The sequence below is a fragment of the Colossoma macropomum genome, unplaced genomic scaffold, assembly GCF_904425465.1.
Source record: "Colossoma macropomum unplaced genomic scaffold, Colossoma_macropomum, whole genome shotgun sequence".
Classification (NCBI taxonomy): Eukaryota; Metazoa; Chordata; class Actinopteri; order Characiformes; family Serrasalmidae; genus Colossoma; species Colossoma macropomum.
Window position 1 is genome coordinate 10,275,135 of NW_023494784.1, and position 19,166 is coordinate 10,294,300.

General features: G+C 39.8%; 1 protein-coding gene across 2 annotated transcripts in view; it reads right to left on the reverse strand.

Annotated features, from left to right (window-relative positions):
• The window catches only part of gulp1a (GULP PTB domain containing engulfment adaptor 1a), a 158,958-nt gene extending 140,417 nt beyond the window's left edge, over positions 1 to 18,541 (reverse strand). Inside the window, exon 1 of one of the 2 annotated variants that reach the window (XM_036577482.1) lies at positions 18,439 to 18,541. The gene's annotated coding sequence lies outside the window, so the exon portion shown is untranslated. Of the gene's footprint in view, positions 1 to 18,233 lie in introns of both variants that reach the window. The other variant, XM_036577488.1, reaches the window with a different exon arrangement.
• Between the last annotated feature and the right edge of the window lie 625 nt (positions 18,542 to 19,166).

Genomic DNA, 19,166 nt, shown 5'->3' on the forward strand with positions numbered 1-19,166 from the left:
TGGTTGATCTGATCTGTGTCAGACCTGAGATCTGAACTCGAATCTTTGCATTGGGAATATGATAATACATATGATATATATCTGCATTTGATATGCAATTGAAAATGCATATCACATAAAAACCTGACCATTACAAAGCAAACATTAGCCTGCCAGATACATCCTACCATAGGATTCTTCTCCAAGCTGGGCAGCATGCGGGTTTTATGATAAGCTCCCCAATTTTACGGTAGAGGAAATGGTAATTGACAGCATTGCTACAGATACTACAGATGCAGCAGAACGAGATTAGGCTGAAAAACGCTGAAGCATTCATTTAGCATGCCAACAGTTTGGAGAAATTTAGCCAATATTCAAGTTCTCTCTAACTGGAAAACGAGCCAACAGTGAATTACCAGTCAGAGCACGGCTCTGTGGTTTGAAATGGTATAAAATCCTTTGTTTTCATAGTAATAAATCAGATCCTAAATGGATTCTGACAAGAAGAAGGCGAGCCAAATCCTAGGCCAAACCAATACCACCAAGAAGCTGCTGAGATAACCCTATCATGAAGAAACACTGACTTTTTCCAAGTCAAACTGCCGCTGTCGGTAGGAGGCCGTTGCTTGGCAATGGCTTAGCCAGTCTTTGGGAAACATCAGCTAAAACGCCACTGGTTGATTCATGTGAACTGTGCAGACGACACGCCTGCCAAGCCACAGTATTAATACTGTTTAATTCACTCCTGAGACAAAGGCTGAACAATACAGGCCTTCCATCCAGAGTCCGACCATTCGTTTCAAAGCTAACATTACAGCCTAGCAAATTCACGGTCTCCATAGTGGACTGTGGGATTTGGAGGAGATTTTTCTAATGTGTTCACAGTATTGAAGTCACAGACGTCAAATTTCAACAGGTCATACTGAGGAAATCTGGGTGGCACAATAAAAACGGTTGCTGTGGGATGTTATACTGCCAGGATAGGGCAGCAAAAGATGTACAGACCTATTTGCATTTATAATCTCCAGCTGGTTTCCTGATACGCTTGATCTGCAACCAGAAACTGTCAAACACTAAAAAGTCGCAAAGCTGAAGTCAGTGTCTCGTTCGAACTTTCTCGTTCCACCTTAAATGGTGCAGCAGTTACATTCTGGCACCTCAGGCACCATTTAAGGTGTCGCGGAGACGTGAGAAAAGCGGCTATAGCTGAGCTAAAGCTTAAAGCAGGGCAAAGTGAGTCTGTATTTTAGTTTATATTATATATTTTTTAGCCTATATTAGGACATTAGCACGTCCTGAGACATATTTACAGCAAAGATGGTAAAATGGGCATAAAATGTTGTGGCTCTTGAGGTGGTTTGAGCTTTATTGAAAGGACAAAATGTCTCTTCTTAACATTTAGGTTGCCAAGTTCTGTACAAGCACATGACTCAGCCTGGGAAATGCAATTCAAAGCGCTGCATTTACTATATATTACACACTATATAATAAATATATTACAGTTTTAAGACACAGAATGAACCCTGATTTCTCTGATGGATGTAATAAACAAAAATTCTAAACTCTTTTTCAGTGTTTCTGGAATTTTATAGAGATTAAGACTATCTGGTCAAAGATTGCAGGAGAACTTAAAATGACTTTGCTGTTTTTTTCCGACTGGGTCCAAAAGTCTGTGTATTAGATATCAGAGAGGAATTTCCCATTGGTTTCCAGAACAGTCAGCTTCTTCATGCTTTTCACTGTGCTCGCAAATGAACTGTGTTATAGTCAACCACAGAACAAGGCTATTCTATTGCACAGTGACAAAGTTTAGTGACAAAGCTTATTCTTAGCAAAGCTCTGCTGCTCTGAAAGATAAACCTTATTTACTGTATTTTTCAGTGGGGTCCAGTTGTTTGCTTACATCAAATGAAGTGAAAAATCAGATTAGATTCACCAAAGTTACATTAGATTACTTTCAAACAGACGTGGGCAGCAACAAGGGCCCAATCTGCTGATGTGTTGTTTGAGAATGAGTCAGCTCTGTTAGTCGGCTCTGGAATTTTTTTAATAAATTAAGACAAAACAAATGGGTAGAGAATATGATGCTGTAGCTGAAAACAACTCCTCATTCTGGATCTGCTTGGAACATTTCAGCTCCACCCCTTCACTATGCCCAAACCTGCAGCTTGTTATGATAGTTTGGCTCTGGTTATGTTTTTGAAGCTTTTCACATATTTCTTGCCTTTGTCTGTTGATAACTGGTGGACGGATTTGCCTGCAATTTGCCCATCTGTCTATCTTGTGATCCTTCTTCTCAAATATCATCCAATGAAAAGACTTATCAACTCCTGCCATATTTGATTTGTTTAAAATAACAAACATAATGCAAATTTTCCCCAATTAGTTCAGTAAAACGTAGATTCAAGTTTTATTGAAAATTCAATGATAGTTAATATTGGTAACTTATCAGTACATGCACTCCCTAAACTAGAGTTTAAGACTACTTTGGCTAGTTCTGTTTAAACACAGACAATTAAACCAGAAAAAAATAAAAATAAAAATAAAAAACAAAAAATATTCCAGTGGCATATTCTTTGCTCTCTCTTTTAGTAAAACCTAACTGAATGTTATTGGAGGAGCCTGTTAGCCTGTTCAGCCTAGATGTATTTAAATAAAACCTTTTACTTCACGTTCGCACATTTTGTAACAATAAATATTTAATTTCATTAAATATTTAATTTCATTAACCTTCATATACATGAACTATGTAACTACAAACACGCTTGCATTAGTGATATCCTGCTGGTGTGGGTTTCCTCTCTTTCCTCAATGCTCACAGTGCCCCTTGTGGAAAATCTTCAGCCTGCCAAATACAGCTTAATCACAACCTGCACAAAGCCTGCTTATCATTTAATTTGCAAAATAATCATTTAGCCAATTCACTGATGGCCCTGCATTCAAGTTCAAAAACGTTCTTTTCAGATAATCATGAATATGGGCAGGGTAGATTTAGATGGTCATCTTAAGTGTAGCACTTCAATGAAACATAGCTCCTTTTAAAGCGTAGCAGTACTGGTTTTGGCATCAGCCGATACTCTAGTTTTCAGTGTATCGGAAAAGAAACAGTAGTATTGCGCCATCTCTAGAGGCTTTAGTATTACCAGATGTGATCTGCCTTGATTAAGTCATTTTGATAAACGTTTAACACAGTCCTAGACGATAGCTGCACATTTACAGTACAAAAATTAGAAGAAGATTCAAGCAAGAGGGCTTACCAGAGCGCAGATACACCCAAAATGAAGAGGAAAAGAGTTCCACTTTAATCTATAAGGAGGGCAATCAGAAAATCAATGGTCCAGGACTTATGATATTTCAAAGGGCCATTAAGGTCTCCAGCCCGAACAGCCCCAGGAAGCCAGCGATTTCCAAGAGGTATAAATTCTGAAACTCTAAATAACAACTGCACCTAGAAGCCACTGATATAATGAGATTTATCTCCCATGAGCCATGTCTTATGTCCTTCAAGTTTTCCTTGGAAGTCAAAGGCACAACTCAATGCTGTAATGATTTAGGCTGCAGGGCTGGAAGTCCATCCTCCACTCCCGTGGCTTGGGCACGATCCACAGTAATAAGGATAGATCAGCATAACGAGCAGAAGCAATTAGATTGCATTCCTCTTCATAAGCACACGCAGCAATCTCACAGTCATTTCTCAAGTCTCCAGATTCAATTTGGATGGTTGCATTCTCAGCACAAGCATGGATATGAAAGGAGTATAATACAGCTGTGGTTAGGCAGAGCGTCCTCACTGTTGCTTTAAAGAAAATGAAGTGTTGCCCAAAAGCCAATGCAGTCATTAACCTTCATGATAAGTTAATATCATTTGAGCAGAAAATGAGAGGCTAACTGTGTTTATTATGAGTCACACTGTGATTGCAGGTAATAACTGCAATGGCTCTACGATGAATGGTCATTGCGAATGCTCACAAAGCACTTAATGGGAACATTTATAGCACCTATAGTACATCTACTTTTGCATTTTATGAAGTAGTAATTCACTGATGAGTGTTTTTAAAGTGGTGTAGGGACGATTAGAGCTGAAACCTGGTAAAATGGAATGGAACGCACTGGTCTTCTGCAATTAGCCAATCACAATCAATATACACTTCACCCTGCAGCCCATATACTAGGGATGTATCGATACCAATACTGGTATTGGGTATTGGCCCAATATCACGATCATTTACAAGTACTCATAATATTTATTTATTCAGCACGCCGATACCCGCTAATACGGTGTGATGTAAGCAGAGTGAACACAGTCACACTAATGTAAAACGACTCAAGCAGGCAGTGAAGGACAGCCTGCTTGCACAGAGTTACTGACTTCGTAATAGTAGGACACAAAACCATCAGTCAACATTCTGCCTTGGCAGATTTCCACTAGACAGGGATTTTTAGCCCGTTTTGAACACACAATCACAACCACTTCCCCAGTGGACAGGCAATTTTCAAAACGGGGCTACAACAAAAACACACCTGTATGAAACACAGTGGTATGCACCATCAAACACACAAGGATATCTCACTTAAATGCTTGTAAATGTTTCAAAGAAAATGCTGAATACATTTTAAAGATGAGTCAAGCATTGTACACGTATTGTACAGCTCGGCAAAACAACAATACTTACTGTCATCATGATACGTCACAAAATGCTTCTTTGAGTATATCGTGAACATCGAGTACCTAATAAACACCAATCAGCTGCATATTTCATTAAAGACAGCATACTTAGTGCTCTTTAAGTGAAATTACTGAAGCGCAGGATGTGAATTGTTGAATACAAATCATTATATTAATTGTTTTTGATAGTATTTTTTTCCCCAATTTTCTCCCCAGTTTTGACATATCCACTTCCAGCCATTAGTTAGGACCCCCCATCACAGGATACCACCAGCACTAAGAGGATGAAGGCTAGCACAGGCTTCCTCAGAGTCCTGTGAAGCGCCAGCACATCTTTTCCAACTGCCATTAACGCAATGTTACTGGACAGCTAAAAATGCCAACCGCCGGTTCTGTTACATCACCTAACAAATGCCTGCACTGGCTAGCATTCCACTGACTGATGGGGAGACAGTGGGGGGGTGCATCCCTCACAGTAGAAGCAAAACAGACAGCTTTGAATGCGTCAACCACATATTGTTTGTATGGCACTCCATAACTGCAATTCATGTTACCAGTATAAAAGGCCACACTGATAACATGGGAGCCCTTTGGACGTGACAGTGGCGCAGTGCAGAAACTAAGAGGTTCCTGCCTCTGATATAAATTGTGCTTCGTTTAGCTCTGCTATGATTCAGTATACTGTAATACTCCAATTACAGTGGATTACACCATCTTCTGCTAATGATACTCCTGTTCCAGACCAACTCTCTTGCTTGTGGACCAATCTAGAACTTAAAGAATGATTCTGTACATGCAACGTGACGGGTCAAAAATGGACAGTCAGTACTGACACAATTTAACTGACTGGCAGCGCTGGAAGTTTGGATCATTAGTCTTGCAGAAAGACAGCACTACATTATTTGGTTGTTCTTTAGGTACCAAACCTGTGGAACACATCTGCCATATAGACTCGTCTTTGTCAGTCATGCACCGTGTGGGCTGCAGTCAGTTTCTTCAAGTCCTACACACCGACACAAGCTGCCATCGAGATTTTACCCTCAGCTCATCATAGAGGATGACATGGTGCCCCAGGCTTGAGGCATCGCTGGATTTAGAAAGAATTCATTTAACTATCATTGGTGCTGTTGCTGAGGTGTAATGCAGTTGATAATTGCAGTTGTATTCAGAGTATCTGGTATATGTAAGAAGCTGTATTGTAAACCTCTGCTTGCACTAAACATGCTCGTTGAGCCATAACCACAGGTGTCTACAGGGAACAGACTGACGAAACACACCGAAACATCATCAGAAGATTCTGCCAGGAAAATATGCCAAAGGATAAACTTAATGAAGCGAGACGGCTGAATGTAGAACACCGTCGTCTGGTCAGTTTGCACCATCGATCTGGATCTGTTTAAAGGTAGAGAAAGTTATGCAGCAGTTGAAGGTCATTTAGTTACTCTAACAAAATCTTTGCTCCACTGAATTTCACTACCAAGTTGATCAATAATTCTCAAAATGTAAGATTTAGGAAAGGTTTGATCACCACAGGACCTTTAAAACCGATCTGTTACAGAATTTGTTTGATTGCGATTATTTATGGCAGTAAATTTTCAGCTAAAATATCATGATCATGAAAAGTCCCAATCCAATACAAATGTTAAATAATGTAAAAAATTAATAAATAAATAAAAAATAATAAGTAAAGTAAATGTTTACAATAATTGTAAAGGTTGCTTTAATTTAATGACCAATCTTAAAGCCCCAGAGAACCAAATTTGTTTCTAATTAAGTTAATCTTGTTCCTTTTGGCTCAAAACGTACATGTACAAAAGTCTAATAAATGTCTGCTGTGTTTCGCCTGTATTTCTCTCCTCTGGATGTAAACCTGGTGGACCTAATAGTGGATAAAGCATTTCTTAACCAATCACAAGGCTGATGTCTCTGGCCCCACCCACACAAAAAAATAGTTTAAGAGTCAGAGAAACTTAGCTAACTAAAGTTAACCCAGCATAACTAAAACCTAGCAAGCTACACCACCTGTCTGTAGCTGCCCGTTGTCCGTTCATTTGTTTATCCATACTTGAATATTGTTCGTTCATCCACTCTTTCTTTCACTCGTTGCTTCACCCGCCCACTCATTAAGCAAAGTTTTATCATATTTAGATCTTACATTTTTCATCCAAGATTAGCTAGATGTTTAATATAACACTCAAGTTTAGCATCATACAAACATTTTTCATATTTTACTCTGTATTTCCTGGGACTTAAAGAGTTGTAATCTGTCTTATGCTCACTGTTACTGTGGAAGTATGTTTTATTTTGTAAATTTATTATTATTGTATGTTTCATTCTCTCACTGTGACATGTCTGTGGATCTGACTGGATTGGCTGAGTTGAAGAGAGTATTGTTGCAGCTCCAGTGTCAAAGTTTCCCTGAGGTTTTCCTCCACAGCAGGTCCGGGACCACTCACCACGCAGCATTTGATTAACTAGAGTGCAGCACTCTTTTACTGTTGTTGTCTGTTATGCAGCATCACTCTGCCTCTTCTTCTCCTACTCCCACTCCAGCTGTCTGTTTCAGAGCAAAGCCACACCAATTACCACAACTGACGTTTCAGAGAGGAGCCAGTTATTACTAGAACAAGCAAGCCAGCGTTAGCAACTCTGTATTAGGGCTGCACAACATGGTCCTAAAATGTGACGTTCAGTTGATCATAATGATTATTATTAAAATAAATTATTAAATTATTATTGTATAAATGTGACGAATTGAATTTACAGGTTAAAATAGTACGCCTCTGACTGGATGTGCCGCTTTTTTGCCGTGCAAACAGAAATCGAACAAACCTCTCTTTTAGGGAAACAGAAAAAAATACAAAATAACAAAAGCACCATTCGCTATAGTGCAAAACAGAAATATTCAAATACAGCTACTTACATGACAACTGCAAGCACATTTGTACTTTAAGTCTGAACAAGGACTGTCGCTGATGCAAATCGCTGCTCTTATGAAGCTTCAAAAGCTATCTGACTGCTAAGGGCGCCCCCTTGTGAAGAATCTCTAGCCTGTGAAATGTGAACGAGTTCTATGAGGTGCTTCAGCCTAAAAGTAGTCAGGATTCCCTGAACAGTTTTTTTTATTCCTATTTGTGGCCTAACTGAAAACACAAATAGAAAAAGCTGTTTAGGGAATTCTGACTGTTTTCAGACCAAAACACCTCATAAGCACATACAGCATACATATCAAATGAATATGTATATTTTTGCTTCCAAAATAGGCCGAGAAGAACAAATCATTTAATTGCTTAAAAGTGCTGTATGATGATGCAGGTTTGTTGTGACAGTAGCCGTTACTGCTTCATACATACAGTCTATGCATTTTACACACAACACTGACAGAGAGAACAGTCATTACGTTTTAAGCAGGCTAGTAGTTCAGGATAGAGTAGTTTTTGAGCTGTGCATGTGTCTGTTTCTTAACCAGCTGTTCAGTGGAATGTTTACTTGTTCTCCAAGTGGGAGATAAGAGTTCAAGTCCAGAATCAAAACGCAGTATCGGTATCGGTGATGGGGATACTGACACCTATGACTGACACCACAAAGCAACTTCTGACATGTGCATGCAGACAGAACTTAACGACACGTCAGCAGCGTGGGACAAAAAGCAGCAGTCAAAATGATCATGGCAGCATCTGTAACGGCAGTTTTTGGGGTTAAGAACACATTAACGGAGCCGCTTACCTGAACAGCTGAGCTGCTACTTTCAGTAATCACTCATCTGCCGCTGTGTGGGAGTTAATGTTACTGAGAGAGTGTAAGGAACCGTCGAACTCTCAGCGTAAAGATAACCTTTAGCCTCAATTTAGCTTTTAGCATAGCAGCCTGCTAGCCCGGCCTGTGTGTCCACTAGCCCCACCAGTGGAGCGCCTCTGTCGGTCAGATGTATCACTCAGCAGCGGAGTCTCGCAGCCCATTGCTTCAACCAAGCCAGAAAAACACTGGATGTCGCTGATACTGACAGCGTGAATGACGGTAATTACTGAACTAATGCTCAGAGATGCAGCACGAGTGAACAAGATGCACGTATGAGACAAAAGACTCAAGATATTTGGATGTCAAACAACATTCAGCTCCGTTTTTAAGCCAGAGAAGCTGCTGTGTGCTGATGTGTAAAAACCACAGGTTTATCTGTTTACTGTTCAGTTCTGTTTTTAACTATTCTGCACAATAAAGACATTTTACATTTATTTACGTTTTTTAAACACGGTTCTTATAACTAATTATATAATAATAGATACTAAAGATATACAGTAGATAAACACAAATAAGTTTTCTTAAGCATCTAATAAATACAATCCAACAAGCCAAACTGAAGATGCTTTATATGTGAACATAGATTGTACTAAAATAAAACACTTTAAAAATGTTATTCTATAAATATTGGGGCTTATAGGTCAGTTGGGTTAGATAGAGTTAGTATCGGTATCGACCGATACTAAAGGATCAGGTATCGGTATCAGCACGGAAAAGTGGTATCGGTGCATCTCTGATCATAACACCACCGAACTTCATCTATGGATTACATTGTGTTTTATAATGTATTATAATGTTTTATAATGAAAAGAACATATGTATGGGTTACTGGTATCATTATCTGACACAACATGGTCTAATCGATTATCATATCATCGGATACCGGTTATCATTATCAGCCCAGAAATTCCATATCGGTGCACCACTGCATGAGCCAGAGTGTTGTATTACATAGTTTTAAAACAATGCAAACGGAAGAAAAACCCCCATAATGGATTTTACAAGTGTTTCCTAAAGTAGCTCTCCAACTTGGAAGAGACAGAGACATAAATATTGAGCGTGACACTTTGTTATGGCTTTGTATATTCTTTTCCAACGGTTATTGATCAATATTTCATCTTTTATATTGTGCGTTCATGTTAATTGCGCAGTAGCTCCTGACAACACACATTAAAACAATCCAAACACCCACAAGAGACTCTCGCATAGTCGGGCAAAGCCTAATGAAAAAAACAATACCAACATTTCAACTGATCTTTTTTTCATAATCGCCTTAAATCTGATGCGTTTCCGTTCTCTGTCATAAGCTTGTTTATGAACAAAGATGAGGAACGATGAAGCACAGAGATTGTGTCGCTCATGTCAGTCCCATTACGATCAAACAATGCCTTGTTTGAATCAGTAAAAGGAGGTCACAGTTACATAACAGAGGGTTTGTTTCGTTCTCATCCACGCGTGCTTGCGTACCCAGTTCAGCTCAGATGTCCCTGCAGGAAAATCAGCTCCATCTGAACAATTTCTGGCCTTTGATTCATTTCAAAGTTGGAGGTGACAGCGGCGGAGCCCGAGTGGCTCTGGCCCGTGACGAACTGCCTCTTTGACATGATGGCTGAAGAATGCAACTCCATTACTCACAGAAAAAAGCACACCGCAAAACATCAGCACAGAAAACTCAAGATTGTTTGGAGAGCCAGAGTTTATATGCCCATCGGATCACGAGTTTAGCTGGATGAGAGAGAAGATTTCAACTTTGCTCGCACTGCATGAATAACAATGAGCTTCATTCGAGCTTGGATGCTCTTTATTCCGGCGCATCATTACCTGCCTGATGAGAGGAATTAAGACATCAGCCCAGCGCAACGTCTTGACGGACCACCTAGCTGGAGACAGAAATGGCCATCAAATAACTAATGTGCAGAACGATCACAGTGAATGAAAGGTATTATACATGCCCTTTGATTCCTTGTTCTCTGTATGTAAATGACTGACACACTGTGGGATGTTTACGGGCTTCATTTTCAATGCATGAATATCCTGAAAGCTCCCAATCGCCCTGAGGCTGGTACGAAACTGGAAAAGACAACAAACTTGAAGACAAACAGCTTGAACAGTTTCCACAAATCTCCTCAACTGGAAAGCATTCTGACTGTGTTGATCCATTATGCATAACTGACAAAATGTCCGTTTCATTCTCGATATTTTTTATTGTCTAAATCAAAAATAATCTAAAAGTTGAGCTAGCTTACCTGGTCACCAAATAATTCTATCTAACATCTGCTAAATGAAAAGCAGTGCCGCTAATTAGGAAAGGAGCTAGTTAGTATTAGCTTAGCTAGCTCAGCTAGCTCTGCGTACCACAGAACATGTTGGATTCTGGCTAAATGAAGCACTGATACAATTTTAGATGGTTATGGTTTAAATCTGAGAGTGAAGTAGAGCAGCTGGTGTAAAATGGACAGAAAAGTGAAAGCAAACCTGTTCTGTGGTGTTTGGATCAGTAGCTTGATCAGCTAACTTAACACTAGCTTAGCGAGCAGCTACAGACCCAAACAGTGCCACACAACACAGTACAGGTTTGACTCTGACTAACTTTTGCTCTGCTGAAAGAAGTGTAGATGATAAAAATTAATGTCTGAAAGCGGAAAAGAGCAGTGAGTGGTGTTGGAGTGACAGAAACACAAAATCGAACCTTTTTCTGTGGTGTTTAGGACTGTAGCATCTAGGCTAAGCTAACGAAAGCTTAGTTAGCAGGCCAAACGTGCCACACGGCACAGCACAGGCTTGGTTGCAGCTAAATGATGCTAAAATGACACCCGTTTCGAGGTTATGTGAATGTTTATATGGAGTGAAAGCTGAAATCAAACGTGTTCTGTGGTGTGTGAAGCTCTTATCGCGGAGCCACTATCAGGGTTTTTTCAGAGGTTTTTCCTGGCTTTAATTTTTCCCTGTCACCCCACTAAAATATAAATGGGTGGAATGTGTTTATTTGGTCTTTCATACGTGGAACAGAAACGTGACACATCATAATTTTGAATTAACGTCATTATTTTTACATACCAGCATCATTTTTAAGTACTGCAGTATACTTTAATACCATTACATCACTAAACTCAAGTGCTAGTTCTACCTGCTAGCTAGGTCTCTCATCACATGTATTTCTTTCAAAACACATGAAGCACCACAGCATCTTTTCAAACCGTCGCAAATGCAACACCACTGGACAGCTCAACACGCTTGTAAGAGAACTGGAGGAAAATGCTAACTGCCAATTCTGTTATGCCAGCTAACAGACACCCCCAGCTGGCTAGCTAGAGTGTTGGGCTGGGGGCACTGAACTCCAAAAATCCTGGCGATAGGGCTGGAGCTTCAGGCCTCCACATATGTTGAGTGACACAGAACTTACAAAGTTTGTGTAAAGCTGAAACCACCTTTGCGAGCTTAAATGTTGCGGCTGCAACATTTAACCCACCAATCACAGGTGTCCCGCTGTTGGTGCGACACCTGCGTCGTAGTGTCATTGCAAAAAAGTATACCGAGGGCCTTTAGACTATTGCGCCACTCAGGATCCTCATTTTTTTTTAAAACACCATTTGAACTTGCCCTTTATATTGTTTGAAAACATAATGATGAACAAGCTAGAATAAACACAACTACAATAAAACCAGTTTTTTTGAAACATATAATGTCCCTGTAATATGTAAACATCATTAAAGTTCCTAAAATGTACTGTTCATTCCCCAGTCATTACAGTCTATATATGAAATCTATACTGCGAAAACAGCCCGATTTGAATTCAATGTTCAGTGTCAAAATAACAAATATATTTTTTCATCTATTCAGTCTAGACTAGTTTGACTCCACCCATTCACATTGAGGTGTTATAAGGAGTGTTTCAGCATGGCCTTTTTTTTTTTTTATTCAAATAAGGCACAAGACAGGGCAGCCAATCAGAACAGATGTCATTTACATATATCAGTCTAAAGGCTTAAAGGCCTGTTTAATTCTGAAAAATAGTCATGTAAACCCACTAAAATAATAGAAGTGGATCTAAGGGAAGAAAAATGTAGGATAAAGTTTCCATTTCTGAGAAGGTTTTATGACTGTGGTGATAAATATTTCACCTATGCAGTGCTACTGTATGTTGAATACTAAAACTTAGGCACAGCCACTTTTTTACATCTTGCTTTTGAAATGTATATGAATGGACATACATACTGCATTTTGTGTGTATCAGCCATTTAGAATAAAACGAGCCTTGAATTTCAGTGCCTGAGTGGACATGTTGCCTGACTGATAAAATGAGGCTGAAGAGAAGTGCACATTCATGTACATCCCTGTACCGATATCGGAAAAAAATAGAAAAACTGTCCTGACAGCAAGGCAGAAGCAATGCATCACCCAACACAGCGGCTTCTGTTGGTGATGCAGCGATAACATCACTCACTGCTCTGATGGCTCGCGCTGACAAGAGCATCTGCGCTGCCTGGACAGGTACACGCAAGCAGGCAATGCTAACACACACGCGCCTGCTGGAAGAGATCCACCGATACAGATATTTCCTTCAGCATCTGAAAAAACAACGCTGCCTGTGAAATACTGTTATCTTCCACACCTCAGTAATCGCTGTAATGTGGAGAACAAACCAGTTCTGCGTGATATAAACAGAATATCGTCCTGCAACTGTATCAATATCAGAGCTGTCATGATTGCTGGATAAAAAAATATAACTTTTTACAAATTATTTCTTCACAACGATGCTCACACTTTAGAACGGTAATCAGGACAATATTAAGCCATGTTTAACTGGCTTAAGATTCTTCACAAGCAAGAATTGTTAGCAAATCACTTTCACTGAAAGAGAGGAAACCCACACCAGCAGGACCTCATCAATGCACCTATGTTGGCATTTACAAATTGCATGTAAATTAAGTAAACAATTTTGGCTGTTACAAATTGCATTAATAAAATGTTACAGTGTATATAAAATAAGGTTCTGTAGTATTATATCTTGTGTGAGAAGCGAGAGTACACTTCCGTTACTTTGCGCTAACATAACATTGCAAAACCTACAGAGACGAAATTAGCATTGTTGTAGCATTAATTAATAAAAATTTCTACTTATAAAATGAGAATGACTATATAAAGTGAGTTATGTGTGGTTGTTCATGATAATATGACAAAATTTCTAAAAAAAATAAAATAAAATAAAAATAAAATATCACTGAGTGATTGGTTCACAGTGCCATTAAAAATTCTCAAAAGAGAAAAACATATAATTGTGTCTATTTATCAGCAATGCTTGATGGGAACCAGCCAAGATCACAATCGGAAGATTTTTGCTCCAACATCATCAGCATTATCCTTTTTTGGCTGATCTGTGCTGCAATTTTAAATAAAGTAAATACGGTTCACAATGCCATTAAAAATTCTCAAACGTAGCTTTAAAAACATCTTAAAAAGCATTTAATTGAATTTGCTTGACATACAAACCTGCAAATACTCTGATGATGGTTATTTTAAACTCAGCTAGACACACAGTTTGCAAAGCTTTCCCAGTTCATGGTTTCCCCAATAAAGGCCATGAGAAATAAATAAATAAAAGAAAGCCAAAAAAAAAAAATGCAATCCAGTCACTACACCCAGCTTAGGACAGTTTGTTGCTGCCGTCGATTAAAACTCAAGACCATGTCACCTTAAATGGGACACAGAGCATTTCAAACTGAGCTTTCATTCACTGACTGGCCACAGATTATATTAACATGCTGAAATTTAAGGCCTAAAAATAAAAAGGTCAGATAGAATTGGCTAAATTTCTTAACTTAGGCCAAAACGCTGCATGCAAAGATTCACTGAATGTGAATGTTTCAGTTGATGTCTTCTTCACTTAGTCATAAGTTGAAAGGTCTGCCATGTAATTGTGTCTATTTATCAGCAATGCTTGATGGGAACCAGCCAAGATCACAATCGGAAGATTTTTGCTCCAACATCATCAGCATTATCCTTTTTTTGGCTGATCTGTGCTGCAATTTTAAATAAAGTAAATACGGTTCACGGTGCCATTAAAAATTCTCAAACGTAGCTTTAAAAACATCTTAAAAAGCATTAAATTGAATTTGCTGGACATACAAACTTTGAAAGGCTCTGCATAGTTTGTTGTTGTTCAACTGAAACGAACATTGCAGCGGCAACACATTCAGGACACGTTCTGTTAAAACTTAAATAACTTCACAACAACAAATTTCACCTTAAACTAGACAAGTGGAGTTTGAGATCATATGACATATTTCCATGACAAATCCCACAACAGATCTATACAACATCTGCAGAGTCCTCTGTACTGCCTGTCCAACAGATTAGCGTATACAGATCGAAGTTCATCTGACATTTTTTCCTATTGAATTTTTTGCGCTTTTGTTGGCAGCCAATCAGAGGGTAAAATACACAGTCCAGCAGATCTAATCAAAGCAGGAATTTAGCTTTAAAGATCCTCCCACACCAAAATGTGACTGTCGACATAGAGTTAGCACATGTTAGAGGGTCCAGTGCAACTTTTGATAGACTTCAAAACATTTTCCACCAGACTACCAAAAAACAAGATTAACTACAATGATTTTCAAAAGGAATGATGAGGAGTTTGAAGACATTAATAAATGTCACTTAAAGAGCACATAGAAGAGCAGAATGTTAACACAATGCTGGGTTACTGCACTAAAATATCAGCATTTTATTCATTTTACTGCATTTTACCCTGAGAAAATAAATGCCATATTTCTCTGTAATGCTAATGCAGGTGGTTCCGGGTTCGAGTGTCTGTTTGTTTCTTTACGTATCGGCATCGGCCCAGAATTCCCATATCAGTGCTCCCCTATTTGATACACAGGGTCATCGCTTGACACAGACGTCTGTGCAGAAAAGCCTCAGGGACATATATATGAGAAACCACACACTGCAGTTTAATTTTGTTGACAGGCCATGAGAAATAAATAAATAAATAAAAGAAAGCAAAATGCAATCCAGTCACTACACCCAGCTTAGGACAGTTTGTTGCTGCCGTCGATTAAAACCCAAGACCATGTCACCTTAAATGGGACACAGAGCATTTCAAACTGAGCTTTCATTCACTGACTGGCCACAGATTATTTTAACATGCTGAAATTTAAGGCCTAAAAATAAAAAGGTCAGATAGAATTGGCTAAATTTCTTAACTTAGGCCAAAACGCTGCATGCAAAGAATGACTTATATTACCATGTGCCACTGAATGTGAATGTTTCAGTTGATGCCTTCTTCACTTAGTCATAAGTTGAAAGGTCTGCCATGTAATTGTGTCTATTTATCAGCAATGCTTGATGGGAACCAGCCAAGATCACAATCGGAAGATTTTTGCTCCAACATCATCAGCATTATCCTTTTTTTGGCTGATCTGTGTTGCAATTTTAAATAAAGTAATTAAAATGCACTGTAGATCTTGTGTGTGCTGTATATGACAGCTGCTGCTACACCTGTACCAAAACATCATCATATTACATATTACATCACATAATTACACTCATTTTGCTAAACAGCCAGCTGCCTCTTACTTTCAATGCAGCATTTAATTTCAAGCACGACACTGCCTTGTTAAAAAATCAGTTATGACTGAAAATGTGCATTCAAGCTGCTTCTTTTCTTTATATGATGTATACTAAAGAGGCTTGCATGCTCCCCCTGCTGGAGTAAATTCAGACTGCTACATGCGTGCTGTAAATGAGGTCCAAAGCCATGTCCAAAGCTTTGCACGTTAAAAAAAACAGGTGCTGGCAGAGTCTGGAATTCAGCTAAAGATCCCAAATATGTATTTTCATGACTTCACAACTTATCTGAACATGAATTACGCTTAAGCTGAAAATCACAGCCCAGACGGCACATCACACTTTGGGAAACCACGCAACAGACAGTTAATCTACCATCGTCTTATTGTTTATTAATGCAATATCCACTGGTTTAATGGCAAAAGTGAATAAAACATTGCATTTATGTATTATTTAATATTATTTAAAAAGCTGTTTAATATGAAATTAGTCCTGTCTAGTTCTTAGTCCTCTTTCCCAACACTGCACATATCGCCTTTAAAGCATCGTTACCTGCATACCTGTCGGTTATTGCTGCTATCCAGTCACACTACCCTCCCACCCTTATATGCAGTTGATTTTTTTTATTCTTATAATTCAGAATTTGCGTGGTTCATTAATGAGCAAATAATGTTATTCGAAAAGATGTGGCTAAAAGAAAGTACTGAAAATGTGCTTGTGTGTTTCAAGTGTTCAAAAAGCTAATAAAAAAAAAAAATCAGCCAAAAACATTATTTGTGCTGAAAAGGAATCAGAATCTGCCATAAAAGTTCCTCAAGTCTTCTATTTATTATATGCAAATTAATGTCATGTTTTGCTGTTGTAGCATTCAAGCATGGTCCTCTTAGAGATCAATAAAATACATCTATTCATGTCTGTCCATCCATCCATCTATCTAACAATCTCCAATGTTTTTCAAATACATATCTGCACATGCACAAACATTTATGAAATATAGAAATTCAGGCAGCTCAAACTAGATTTGCATGAAAGAGAAATATAGCATGTGCTTGAAAAGGGTTATAAATGCAGTAAAATGAATAAAAAATGCAATAAAGTCAAGTACGAAGTACTGGTTTGAAATATCAGTCAAGTCTAAACATCTATCTGATCCCTGCTGGACAAAAGATCATTAGAAACAATTGGGGTTAAAACCGTATTGTTTTGCTTTCTACCAGGGATTGATTTAATGGTTTCCAATGGATAACACTTGTTTCCAGTAGAACACCCTTAGATGTTTAGATCCCACTGGGAAACCATCAAATGCATTACGAATCAGCCACTGGTCACCTGTTAAACCATTAGGATCCTTTATAGTGTGAAATCAATTGATTAAAAAAGCCAAAACATGTTAGAAAACCTTTAGGAAGCGACAGAAACACTTGGTTTCTAGGGTTTTTTTCAGCAGGGATGGGGATTTTTTTAATGAAACATCCTGACAGCAATATGATTTCAATATCATTGTGCATCGCTGCTACCTGCCTATCTATCTCTCTATCCATCCATCCATCTATCTACCACTACTCTCAGACTCTCCACCACAGTTCATGAACTTCCCACCATAAAACAAACTACACTGCTGTTCTCAACAGAAACTGTAAATCTGCAAAAGTGTCCGTCCCAGCTGAAGCATACAGGGCATTCTAATGGAGATTTGAGGCCGGAAGCGGGCTCTGGAGGTGGCCGTGGCTGCAAGGCTCCTCCAGTCCCCCTCTCCAGGCTGTGGGGTGCCCCATGGCTGAAAGGAGGAGGCTCTGGTTTTGGCAAGTCTCCCTGTGACCCGCTCTGCTGAGGGAAAAGCTCAAAGGCTGTGCAAAGCAAGCACTTTTACTGTAGAAGCACATGGGAAAAGCCTTAGGGATAGAGGAGTAAACACAGTCCATGCACTTTCAGCTAACAGCTACAATTATGTGGATTCCATGCAGACAGACAGGTCATTACATCTGCACACTGAGTACCTCTGCATGTGCTGAAGAGCCGGGAAAGTTACAACAACAATCCTTCAGTGCCAGAAAACCCAGAGCTGCAATCAAACTGGACACAGCAAAGCTACTTTAAGCGCATCAGGCGGTTGAGAGCAGCGCGTCAGGCAGCCTGAGCGGTTCACAGAGCGGGTCTATGGGGAAAAGAACCTGCTGTGGCAACTTGGCAACAACTATTCAGCACTTAATCCACAACTCACCCGCGATGCTTTAACATCTAGAGGAGCGGCACAGTGAAGGAGCGCTGAGCTAACCCGGCCAAACTGCAGCAACTTTTCCCACAAAAAAAAGGCAACCTTGACTTTCGACGACTGCGACTTTCTTCCCAAAGTAAACGCACCCAGCGCAGCCAGGCTGCAGTTTAAAGCCTCGTCTCTGTAGCTCCAACGCGCATGTGTCTCTTACCGGAGTGGAGCTCCGAGGCGCTTTCTCCTCCTCACTCAGAGCCAAAGCCTCTCTCTCAGGCACTCTCTCTCTCTCTCTCTCCCTCCCTGTTTCTCCCCCTTTCTCTCTCCTTCTCCCCCCCGTCTCCCTCACCCCTCTCTTTCTCTCGGTCTCTCTCTCTCTCTCACCCCTCTCTTTCTCTCCGTCTCTCTCTCTCTCTCTCTCTCCCTCACTCAGCCCTCTCTCTCTCTCTCTCACTCAGCCCTCTCTCTCTCTCGCTCTCTCTCCCTCACTCAGCCCTCTCTCTCTCTCTCTCTCTCCTCAGTCTGCAAACACGCTCGCTGCGAAACTTGAGTGACGTCAGCCCGCTTCTGTAAAACGCGCCTGAATGATTGTCAGGTGCTCCGCCCTCTGACTCCGCCCCTCGCCCCGCCCCTGGCGCCCAGCTGACCGTTTTAAAGGGCCAGATGGAGGAGATTTATTACAATCAGGACCCTGATTTAGTGTAAACGTACACGTTTCTTTACGTTCATACTCTATCAGAGAGTCTAGTCCTGTATTCTGTCACTGGCTGTGTTTACATGCAAAGATTTTTGCCAATCCGATTGAATAGATTACGATTATAGATTAAGGCCTGATTCACACATACTGTGTCTGCGTGGTGTGAGCGATGGTGATCATGTTAACTGGTCAGTGCTTTCACACAGGTTGTGCAGGTGAAGCAGCAGAGCCTCCCAGACGCTGCACTG